The sequence below is a fragment of the Euprymna scolopes genome, chromosome 35 (assembly GCF_053919585.1).
Source record: "Euprymna scolopes isolate OS-2025 chromosome 35, ASM5391958v1, whole genome shotgun sequence".
Lineage (NCBI taxonomy): Eukaryota > Metazoa > Mollusca > Cephalopoda > Sepiida > Sepiolidae > Euprymna > Euprymna scolopes.
Window position 1 is genome coordinate 3017501 of NC_136516.1, and position 13883 is coordinate 3031383.

The window sequence follows — 13883 nt, forward strand, 5'->3', positions numbered from 1 at the left end:
TGATGTGATAATATTGCCCCTTTTTATTTTGTGAAAGTAGTTCTCTTTTTGTTGTTTTTTGAAGAGAGGCAATTCTAATCTTGATATTTTGTAGAGAATTTCTAATTTGTTTTTATATTTTTAAAATCATTTTAGTCTTGTTAGTTATCTTTTTAACAATTTTTTTCTTTTTGTTGTTTTTGTATAATCATTTCGTTTTTGTTTTTGTTTTCTTTTTGTAAAAGCGTTTCCCTTTTTGTTGTTTAGACTGTAAAATCATTTTTCCTTGTATCTTTCATTTATAATAGCTTTTTTTGTGTATTTTGTAAAATAGTTCTCTTCGTTTTTTTATTTTTTTTTTTAATTTTCTTCCAATAGTTTCCGTTCTGTAAAAGTATTTATTCCTTATTATTTTCTTTTAGGAATTTTTGTTGAAAATGTTATCAACTATTTCTTTTTTCTTGATTGTTTTTAAACAGTTCTCTTTTTGTTGTTGAAAATGTAAACTTATTTTTTATTTTTGTTGTTTTACTTTTAGAAGGTGATATCCTATTTGGTTTTCTATTTCGAAAAAAAAACATTTTTATTGTAAAACTATTTTTATTGTAGTATTTATATCTTTTTATTTTGTAAAGGTATTTCTCGTTTGTTGTTTATTTTATAAAAGTATTTCTTTTCCAGCTCTTAATTTCGCACTCATTCATTAGAGGTTTGGGTAGAATTTTCTTTTCTCAGTTTTAAAATGAAACTCTTCGATTATTTAGTGTGGTATTAGTCGATTCCATTACTTTTACTAATAGATTTTATAAGGTTATACTTTTTCAATGTTCCTAATTACAAGAAACGCCTTTTTGTGGTTTACGTGTGTAGAAGTGTATATCTGTAAGGCTTGCACATGTGGCCCATGCGTATTAGTCTCCGTATTCAAGGAGTTTCTTAAGATTATAGCCGTTTTCATTATTGTTATCCTTTGTAACCTCCCTTTTTATTGTTACTAGCAGTTCAGCCCAGCTATACTTAGGCCCTATGGACTGTCTATAACATTATGTGTATATGTATATATATATATATATATATATATATATATTAAAAAGTTTGATTAATGCCTGGGTAACCTACATCTAGAATTTCAAGTGTTTTGGCCCAAAATTGTCGGAGGAGTTTGGTAGTACATTCAAATCTAAACGTTTTCAACTTTGATCTCTGGGAAGTCAAACCCTCTGCCGAAAAACAAATTAAAAGATTGCCGTATGTCTGAGTACCCTTTATGTAAAATTTCAAATGTTTAGACCAAATATCTGCTTAATAGTTTGCTAGAGACCACAAAGGTTATATCTTTTGAACTTTTCCCCATGGATAGGCAAATTTCTGGTAAAAAACGAGTTGAAATGCTGGCAATATGTCTGAAAATACGTTATGTAAAGTATCAAAGGTTTAGACGACACATTTCCTGAGTAATTAGGTAAAGACCCCAATTTTCATATATTACCATGTATCGTTTTGGGTTCGCATCAAATAAATAAGTTGATCCATGTTCTTGTAACCTACACTTCAAATTCCAAGTGTTTAGACTCAAAATTTGCGGGGGATTTTGTATAGTTTTCATAAGTTAAATTATTGAACGTTGACCCATAGAAACCCAATATTTAATGTCTAATATTAACAGGGCAATATCTCAACTGTGCTAGTCAACGAGTAATGTAATTATACAAGAAACTGATTTGTCACCTAAATTATATTTTAGAATAATTAAAATATTTAGAATAAATATTTGTTTTCATTATTTAAGGAATGTTACTTAAAATGTTATTATAAAAAAATTTAGTTGATAACTTAAAATTAATTAAATATAAACAGATCAGGTGATTATTTTAGTAATCTATGATAATAAAGTAATTTCTTTTCTCAGATATGTGTAAATAAGTTTAGTCACTCGGAGACGAAAAAGGAACAAGAACAGTTTTCAGATCGTAATGGCTCCAAATAGAGGGCGTCAGAAATGGCGATATTCAGAGTCAATGTTATAACTTTCCAAAAGTGCAAAACACTCTGAAATAACATGTCGAAAATAAAATCGGAAACTCTGTCGTTCCCATGGGAAAAATTTCTATTGCAGCTTTCCGTCCAATACGACCGAAGACGAACTAAATATGTTCCCGATTGGTTAGACGTTGAAACACCAAATAAGTTATGCATTATTTGAGTTGAAAATATATTTATATACATTCTTTTTCCGCCATAGAGTGTATTTATATGTACACATACACAACAAACTCTAGAAAACGATAAATCATACGCCTTTTCTAAATGACGTCATTAGTATGCGTCACTAGGATAATCACGTGATTTATATATCTGTCACTATTTCTAAGTTGTCAAGGAAATTATATCGTTTTCAGTTAACATCCCTGGTAACTATTAGATGCAAAGTAACATTGAAATATTTTGAATATTCTAGAACATGTTTTTGCTGACAAAAATATTTAGCAAAGATAAACATACTAATCGACGTTCAGCGCACCTTTGGCGTTGTTCAATCAATATGGACACAATGTATCTAATTAGTTATGAGGCATTGCATATAAATAAGTGGAGAAGATTAATTCAACTAAATAATAATAATATTAATAATAATAATAATAATAATAATAATAATAATAATATATATACATATATATATATATATATATATATCATATCGTGCCCTTGTATACGTGAAGCTATTAAACATATCACGTTTAAAAACCGTTAAACTATAATAGTTCCGAAAATAAACGAGCGATGTTTCAAAAGTAAAGCCTCTTATATTTTAACTCCAAAACAAAATAATTAAAGAGCTACGGAGGAGAACTTTTTATTATAAACACGAGCGACCTTTTATGCACCAAACTTTATTTTTCTACATAAACACCACTAATCTAAATGCAGATTTGTCGGCCTATTTTGATGGCTCCGCCGTATGAGTCTGGATGGCCCTTTTTCATTCATATCTCTATCGGCACACTGAAATCGACGATCTCACATTTTAACTGTTAATACATCAAGTTCATTGCCTTCCTAAAAGTTTAATGTGCATTGCTGAATGTTGAGCGGTTCGTTTTATCTTGCATGGAGGAATCCGATTACGCACTTCTGATTCTGAAGTACGCCCATGACAGAGGTTGTGTTATTAGAGTCTGACACCGTCAATATATGTAACAGAAAGATACAACCTTTTGATCGAGATTGACTTAGTTCACTTAGCCTAACAATGTAATGACAGGGATGGGTTTTAATAATTACAAAAAACCTTCTCTACCACCAATAGCAATAGCCAAGAACACATTACCCGAATGTACTTCCTACAAACTCCTCAGCCTAACGTTTACAGGGAACATGAACTGGGATAGGCACTTTGAGAACATTGCCAAGGTTGCTGCGAGGAAGCTGGGCTCTCTCTATGGTGCTAGAAAACTACTTACACCTGAAAGTATCTTGCACCTCTATAAGGCCACCATTCGCCCATGTATAGAGTACTGTTGTCACATTAGGGCTGGTGCATCTACTCGCTGTCTTTTACCCCTGGACAGAGTTCAAAATAGAATCGCCAACCAGATAGGTCTTGAAATGTCATCTATTCTTCAGCCTCTGTCCCATCGGCGAAATGTTTAATCCCTCTTCCTGTTCTACAAGTAATTTAAAGATGAACGTTCTGACGAACTACAAGCACTTGTACTCCCTCGACGTAAATACCCATGACGAACCCGACAAGCAGCTGCATCCCACCCCTTCACAGTAGAGATCCCTAGGTGTAAAAAGGCTTTCTACTCCAGTAGTTTGTTCCCTAGAACTGCTAGACTTTGAAACTCCCTTCCGGGATTATACTTTCCCAACTGTACTGACATGCAGAAGTTTAAATGTAATATGAACACATATCTTGCTACTCATCTCTCTTTATAAGACCCCTGCAACCTATGTCCCCTAATAGTTGCCCCCTACTTTAGAGTGGCACTGTGCCTTGTCTGGGGTGAAAATTGAATTAAAAAAAAAGAAGAAAAAAATTAACGAACTTGAAATAGCTAATGCCACATAAAATAAAAGGATGAAGATGCATATTTATAAATTAGCGGGCTGTTATAATCATCTTCATAGTTGTAGTTCTTTCGCCACGTTTCAATAAATACAATATTATGTAACATGATGAAAATTGCTTCGAAAATTTTAAATATGAATATCGATGAATCAGGATGTATATGTGTGTTGATTGAAGTGACAATTATGGTATGACAATCAATGAAAACCTTGTAATAGCAGATGAAAGCTTCGTAAAACAAACAAACAAGCAAACAAACTGTATTTGAACAATGACGGGCGTTCCAAAAGTAATGTCTTCTATTTTTATTCCATCTGAATGAATCAAAGTTGATTGCAAGTTGCATTGATTTAATGACTGTATTCAAACATTCAGGACCAGATGGTACACTTACATGCGTATTTTCATAACAGTTTTAATATAAGAAGGTTCCTGACAAATTAGAACGGGGTGATTTACTCGTTACACCATAACTGGAAAATTGTCGGCCAACTCCAAGGGTCTTTTTTTTTTCGTGTCTGCCATTTTTATCTGGAACTCCCCTGTTTCAAGGCTAAGGTACTATGCTCCATTGATGGTAACCCTCCAGAGTATCAAAACTAGGCTAACAGTTGCTACACCTTTCCTAAGTATTGCTTGGAAATGTACAGAGTAGAGACGTTCTGACGAATTATATATGCATCCTTATCTGAATAAATGCTAAGTATTCGCAAATGCCCTCTCATCTGGTACTGACTAGGTTTAGTGTCGCTTAACTTGTGTGAACTAACGACAACCGGCCTGTCCATGTTATTAATCTCTCCGTGTTACTCCACACGAAATATTTATTCATGGATTGGGCTAAAAAGACAAGAAGTGCTAAAGTAGAAATAATTAGGAAAACTATAGTCTTAATATTACTAACCAATTGTATGAACTGCGTTTCATTAATTTAGAGGTGTTTTGTAACAAAATATGGTTTCAATTTTATTTAAATATCTCATGTTATAACACGCAGCGAAGTGATTCACTAGTAATAAGTTTCATGAGCAGAAATCTGTTTTTCAAAGAATTTCATTCTTCAAGAAAACCCGTCTGGCGCATGGAGGGTGAATGAAAGCTTGGTGGTAAGTCGAGTTATTTCTGGGAATATCTTACGAGAAGAAGACAAAAATTGGATTACTGTTGAGAATTAAACCATGGGAAAATATTATAGAGTAGAGAGTGATAGCAACTAAGCAAGAAAAAGAATGCAAAGAAAAGTCTCAACTTAGATGCCGAAGTCGATTTTTGAAAATATTTCAAGGCAGTAAAAGTATGCGACACCTCCTCAGATGTGGCAACAGTATTATCTAACGCATGTAATACTTAGATAGATTAATTCACAGAGGAAAAACAGTGTTTATAAACGAGGAGAGTTTACGTAAACGTGTAAAAATAGTTTGATTTTTCCGTATTATAGACTAGCTAGAAGCCCGGCGTTGCACTGTCATACAATATGCTTATGCATAATATTTTTATCAAGGCGGATTGCGTATGAATCATTTTAGAATCTATCCTCTATTTATTATTAAATATTACAAGAAATCATTTACCCGGTGAACTAATCGCAATAAATAAATAAATTAAATAAATAAATAAATAAATATTTGGGCTTGAAAATCAATAACTTGGAAAAGTATCTTCAGATTAATGATCAGTTTCAAAATATGCACACGAAGAATAAATTCGTGACAATTTTAAATGGATCTTCTTACTATATCGTAAATTACACTTATTAAAAAGAAAAAAAAAAGAAAATGATGAGTTACACTCGAACTGGAACATATGCTATTTTTAAGATCGGATTTTTCTAGGATTCCCTATAAACTCAGGCATAAAAGAGCTCGAGAAGCTTCTGGTTATTCTGCCAGTATTTTCCTCTAACTGACTACGCGCCAAGACCCACTCAACTAAAGTTTCCTTCAAAAATGTGGCCGATACGCCATCGTTATTTCGTTTCTTATATCCCCTCCTCGCTTTACGATCGCCGTAACCAGTAACTCCTTCTTGACGTCGTCAGTCGACATTTTAATAATTTACCCTTGCGTTCCATTTATTATTATTGAGTATTCCCCTTGCACCCTATGACAAAATAAACAATAAAACAATCAAACATGATACTAAGTAATAATCAAAACAATAGAATATTACTGTAAAAACACATTTCTAAGAACACTGCCAGGCATATATATTAGTTTGGTGTGAAATTTGCAAAAGAAAGACTCAGCCGTTTCGCAACTTATGAGAAATAAACTCACACACAAAGTAGATACACATATATTAGTAGATACACATATTACAGTTAATTTATAAATACATGGAGTAATAACTTTAACGGATGATTACACAATTCTAATTAAGTCTGGCGTTTCCGCTTAAATGGCGATGTTGAAATAACACGTCGTTCGCCAAAAAAAGTAAAAGAAAAGAAAATAACACTTTATCCCTGTAACGTTTGGCAAAAAAAAAACCCCAAAAAATGAGAAAAAATCCTTTAAACAACACAATTTAATATGTAGTCTCTCTTAGTTTGACTTACTGGAGGAAACCTCGGATGGAAGGTGAGAATTTGGCGTCAAACAATTAAACGATTAACATTTTCATACATTCGTGTATACATTCTGCCTTGACAGATTACAAAATAGACTTCGGGGCTTAGTGGGGGATGCCCTTTCTCTACCCTGCAACCTCTCTCCCACGGAAGAGACGTTGCGAGCCTATGCTTGTTTTATCGTTATTTCCATGGCAGGTGCTCGTCTGAACTCCAATCTCTGGTCCCCCCTCGCGAATCTTTCACGAAAAACACCCGTCTAGCTGAATCCACTGTGAAAAATTCCCCCCACTCTATATCTGTGCCTAAATCAAAACGCGGATTCCATGGACAAAACTTCTTTCTTAGAACTGCACGCCTGTGGAACTCTGTTCCGTCTGCCTGCTTCCCACCGGACTACAACTTGGATGTCTTCAAGTCCAATGATAACAAATTCCTTATGAACGGCCCCCTTAAGTAAACACTTTATCAAATCTCCACAATAACGTAATGTGCTTGCAATAACCCTTATCCCTGAGTGGCTTCCGGGCCTTGATAAGTGGTGATCGCTGTGTAAAAAAACAAAACACACACACACATCCACATATATATATATATATATATATATATATATATATATATATAAGGCGTATCGATTTCGAATCTCGCTTGATGCAGTCCAGCTGATGAGTCGCAGATGACAGAAAAGGTGTCAGTAAATAATTATATTAAAAAAAAAAAACAATATATATGCCTCTCCCCATATGGTGATACCAAATTGGTAAAAGGGTAAATTATTCCCAACTCGCATTTAGGTAAAAAATGCACTTTCCTAAATAATTTAATAAATTCAAAACGTATAGCAAAAAAAAAACCATCCCCCATACACACCCACACACCCACACACATACATATATATATAAATATATATATATATATATATAAAAGTGAACGTGTCTGTCTGTCTGTCTGTCTGTGTACATTTCCCTACGCAATAACTCTGTAAATTTTTAGTCTATAGACTCGAAATTTGAAATACCGGGTACTGAGTTTTGGAAAATCGATGTGACGGGTGTCAGCCAGAAATTTGGCTGTTAAGGGGTCAAATTTCAACGATTTGACCTTTAAGAACTCTACCAAACTCCTCCGACAATTTTGGGTCTAGACACTTGAAATTTTAGATATAGGTTCCTTGAACCTGGATCTAACTTAATAAAGTGATTTGAGCCCGAAACTATAAATTTTAAGGGGTCATAACAGGGGTCAAATTAAAAAAAAAATTTACTCTTTTTTTTTATTGCTCAGCATACACCTCCAAACACCCGGGCAACGCCGGGCTGAAATGCTAGTATATATATATATATATATATATATATATATATATATATATATATATATATATATATATACTATCAGGGAGCGAGTCATTTCCCGGTTGTAGAATACGCTTAAACAAGATATTGTTAATACTTGCGGGTGTCTTATGAATTATTATAGAATAAATCCTCTATTGATTATTACGGGGAATAATTTGTCTGGTTAGCAACTTCGCAAAATAAAAAAACAAATTACAAAATAACAAAAAGTAGCAATGATAATGTTTGTCATGAACTTCCGTATGCGTTTGTCTCACGTCAGCTAATATTTGGAATTGCCTATTAATGCCTTAGCAAAGTCACTTTGGATTAATGTTAAGTTTTAAAATACGCTAACGAAGAAATAATTTGCGGCGATTTTAAATTGTATGTCTTTATCTATTTCAAATTAAGCTAATAAATAAGAAAAAATGTAAAGTTAATGGCGAGGTTCACCTGCGCCTGAACAGAGGATCATTTGATCTGTAGTCGAATCTTCTCCCCCGATGGTATATCCTCAGATTATATTTTAACTGCTTTTGTTAGAAGAAATTATTTACTAAGATATTATTATCTCCCTTGGCAGTGTGATTTCCCTATATATAAAAAGTGTGTTTTTTTTTTTACTAGGATATTAATAAACAAAATAAAGTTAATATAAGGTGAGTACAAAAAAATTCGTTATTGCTTCCTATGCCAAGCGCTTCATTGGTATCACAAGCTGTCTCGGCATTTTTTCGGTCCAGTTTGAACTGGAAAAAGAAAATTGTGCGGATTTGATTTTGGTCTATGCTGTCAAAAAGCCTGCGAGGAATGAATGCAAAATAACACGATTCGATAGAACAAAAACGCGCTTCAAAATGATATAAAAATATGGCTATATATATATATATATATATATATATATATATATATATATAAATATATATATATATGTATATATACATATGTATATATATATATGTATATATACATATATATATATATATATATATATATATATATATATATATATGAACAAATGATTAATAAAACATGTTAAAAGACATCTTGAAAAAGAGTTAAAACCATATTTAATTTAAAAAAAGAAGCACAAGATAAGTGGATAGTCCTTAATCCGCGGAGTTTCGAAAAAATACTCTCTTTCTCATCAGCGGGCAGGAATTAGCAAAATGCAGGATCGGATTTTGCATGTAAAAGTATTTAATGAAACTACAAGTAAGTCACAGATCTTACTTCGTTAAAAAAAAGGGTGAGGTAAGGGGAGTCAAACATAGCAATTCCTATATCTCAATACATCTTCTATTATTATATGTGATCAGTTTTCTATAATAGTCAACCATATAGGATCCTATTCGTGACCAGCCACAGCCACATACGTTCAGCTTTATATTATATATATATATATATATATATATATATATATATATATATATATATATATATGCATAAAGGAACAGAAAAAGCGAGAAGAAGACACAAATATAGATTAATATATGGATATAGTTGGTATGATATTTTCCATTATCGTCTGCTTTTTTTTCGTCTGATGCAAGTTAATTGAAAAATAAAAATACAAACTATGAATTTTCTTAACATTGCGAAGTTATACATTTGTTCTTGGTGTGAAGATGTCATGTTCACTTGTCGAATTTCCGAACAGATATTAAATATAAGCAGACAAACAATGAGCAGGAAAATATGCGCGTCATTGTAAACTGAAATAATAGCATAAGAAATTGAAATGGATGATAAACGAAATAGCAAATCTGCAGAAACCTGTGTTTTTCATTAAAAAGCGATTTCGGTTCGAATATTTCGAGTGAACTGAACGTATAAATACGTCTCGTTCAAATCATGGAATATCTGATCATTGAGGTTTATTCTTAAAGTGAAACGTTGTAATGAACCACCTGGCTTACTCTAAATTTTACTTAAATAAAACAGAGTATCCTATGTGCTACGAAACAAACTCATGTAACATGTAGGAAGATACACTTATCAAGTTATAACAACTAAGGTTGACCTTCAGTTCCCAACATAAGCGTGCTTAAACTAGTTTCTGTGGAGATAGATTCCGATATTAATATGAACAAATAACAATAGTTTGGACGAATCAGGATCCGTTCTTGATAGTAAATATCGGACAGATGTGCAAAACTCGCATCCGATAATACATCAACATATCTTATGAGAAAGAATTTAAATCTCACGAAATAAAGAAGTTAAAAATCGTAATGCAAAACACCTAAGATTTTAGGACAACCATTCTCTAATAAGAGCTATTGTGAACAAAAGTAAACATCAACTAACTTACTCTTAGTATCGGTGCAAAACAAAGGTCGCAACTTCACCACAAGCATAGAGCAGCTTCCATGCTTTGATATGATAGCTATACTATAGAGGTTCTCCTTGAATAAAACAAAAGCACAAGGTGATGATCTAAGTTGGAAAGTGAGACAAGCACTCAGGAATTCAAAGCCTTCAAGACCGAAAATCTCGAACAAAAAATTATTGACTATCTAGTCCCGGCACGGTAACAGTTGTATCAAAGGGCTACATTTTTGTTGGATAGGGCGGAATGTCCTAATAAATTGGCATATTTAATAGTATCTGCTGGCTCTTGTAAATTGAAAAAGAACCTAATCTTTAAAACGGAAAGTTGTCACAGTCATTGTTTAAAGAACAAGAGAATTATACCCAAGTGAAGTAAATAAAGGTTTCTGCTCAAAGTTCTGTGTTCATTTTCGAGTTTGACAGAAACATTCTCGAGTTCGACAAGATACACTTGAAGAAAGTAGGAGGGTACCTCGACCGTAGCAATGTGGTAATTACACTCAAGTTGAGTACAATAGTCCAATGAATTCAAATAATACGAAAACACCTTAAAATGTTATCATTAATTTTTAAATAGGTAACTGAGGTTCTGATTATGCCTTATAAAAACTATTGAAAATTCAGATTCCTAAAATAAGTTACTCGGACTAATGTGCTAATGAACACCAGCTTCGTGTTAAAAACGCCAGCTTAAAAAATCGATAAAAAGATGAGGAACAATTCTATGTGTACTTATCTATTTAAACTTACTTTTTATACATAAATCACTTTTTAGTGAGTTTTCGTTTTTAAAGTCATTATTTGGTTATTGTGTATGGTCTAACATCTTGCTGTTGCTCACACATTTGGTGATGACTACTAAAATATATTATAAATATTTCAATAAACCCGGGTCTCAACAAAAACATGTAGGTGTCTAACTTCGAAAAAAAGTTAACTTCATGAAAGTTCAGTTTTGTACAAAGCTCAGTTTGGTTACACCAGAAAATATCAAGATTTTCCGAAAATCTTATTCTTCGGAAGCGTGTGTCTCGAAATTGTGCTTGTATTTGTCTTTTTCGACCCGAGTACTCGCTCTATACCAAGGTGACAGGGATAGGTCTGGCGATCTGATAAACCAATCAGGGTCCGAGACATTTTCTGGGAAATCCCCAGATACATTTTGCGTGTGTGCAGTTCAGCAACTCGTCCGCAGTTTGTAAATCTGGAACCAAAATGAAATCCTTTTCGCACGACCTCAAAGGGTCAAGCCCTGTAAATTTCTCTACTCAGAAACGCAGAACGTCTGAGCCAGGATTCCTCAGGCCAGACGAATGTCATCGTTCCTTATTCTGATATTTTCTGTCATCGTTTAAAATAAAAAAAAAAACAATAGCTGTTTATGGCATTGTCCCAAACAATAAAAATATGTCTGTTTTATATCAAACACGATAAACTCGCCCCTTTTTATAGGTCACTTACCGCTGCCCGGGATTTAATTAACGTTTAACGGACAATCTCAGCATACTTACCCAGTCTTACTCAGGGTTTTAGGGGATTTAACCTCCGCAATGGGGAGAATTATTGCTCCTCAAGACGGTAACGTCATATTAATAATATATAGAACGTGCAACATATGCTTGATCTATAGTTTTATTAGACTGGTAGTTTAAAGATCCTTCATTATTTTATTAGTAGTGTTAGCAATTGAAAAATAAGCTTAAACAAACAAAACTAATAAGAAATTAAAACTCCTTTGCGGAATCGGAAAGTGGTGCATTTTTTTATTTCCATGCAAATTCTGATACTCTAAAATTGTTCTGATTGTTCTGATTTTGGATTGTGATTTATTGCGCAAAAACAAAATGTCATATCATCTGTTGTCTTGGTTAAATGTCATCAATGTTATATTGCTGATTTTACTGCTAGTATAATTGTATATATATATATATATATATATATATATATATATATATATATATTTATTTGCCAGTGATGAAAAAACCGGACTAAAGTGCTCAATGTGTAGTCAGAGCAGTATATAGGAAAGTTATTACTGTGAGTCCAGAATGAGTTTACAAATTGTTTCAGCTAGAGGAAAATCCTCAAACAGAGGAAAAATCCAACTAGCATCATCAGAATTCATAGATGGACTAAGTTATAAAGTCAAATAAAAATGGAAAGATCGTAGATACATATAACATATATAATACGCTTTTCTCTTATATTTACCTCTTACTAATTCTTTCAATAATAATTATCATATTTTTTAAGCTTATTTATATATTTTTCGTATTTGTGTTTGTACATATACTCAAGCACATGCCCCTCCCCCATTGATGTGTGTATTTTTTTACATGTGTACTCATGTGTATGTATTTGTGTGTTTTTGTAATCTACTTACTATCTACATTTTATTAATAATTATATTAATTTTTATTATTTAATTAACTTACTGATATCCTTACTTTTTTTACTTTATTAAATAAACCTATAACGTATAATTCACCTATTTACCCTTCTATTTCTCATTTCTTTCTTTCAACTTAACGCCCGACAATTAAAAAAACTATAAATAATAAATTAAAAACAAAAAATTATTTTTTTCAATCTCTCCCTGCCCAGCTAATTTATATATATATATATATATATATATATATATATATATATATATATATATATATATATATATATATATATATATATGTATATATATATGTGCACATATATATATATATGTGTGTGTGTGTATGTGTGTGTATATGTATGTATATGTGTGTGTATGTATGTATTTATATGTGTGTATATATATGTGTGTATATGTATGTATATATATATTTGTGTTTGTGCGTATCTTCTACATGTGTGTATATGTATGTGTTCATATATATTTGTATTTGTGTACGTATCTTCTACATGTATGTTTGTGTGTGTGTGTTTTTCTGTGTGTATGTGTTTTATTCACTTATTATAAATATCTCCCTAATAATGTTATGAATTTATTATTATTTGATTAACTTACTGATATTCTTACCTATTTCTATATTAGTAAAATAAACTTGTAACTTATAATTCATTAATTTATATTTTTCTCTTTCTCTCTTTCCTTCAACTACAACGCCTGAAAATTTAAAAATTATTTATAAAATATTTTTCAATTCCCCCCTCCCAGCTAATTTATATTTATATATATATATATGTATGTATATGTATATGTATATATATATATATGTATGTGTAAGTGTTTGCATCTGGATGTATGTGTATTTGCATATATGTTTATATATGTATATATGCGTGTATTTTTACGTATCTGTGTATGTGTACATATATATATATGTGTTTGTATATGTATGTTTGTGTATATATGTATATGTATATATATATATATATATATATATATATATATATATATATGTATGTGTGATCACGCATGTGCTTTTCCCCCATTTACGTATGTGCATTTGATGTACATATTTATGTGTGTGCTTGTATTTGTGTGTTACTTATTAAAAATGTTTTTTTCTATTATTTAAGTTACTTACTTAAGCTTTCACCTATTTTATTTTATTTCATTAAAATAAACCTGTAACGTAAAATTTCTACCTGC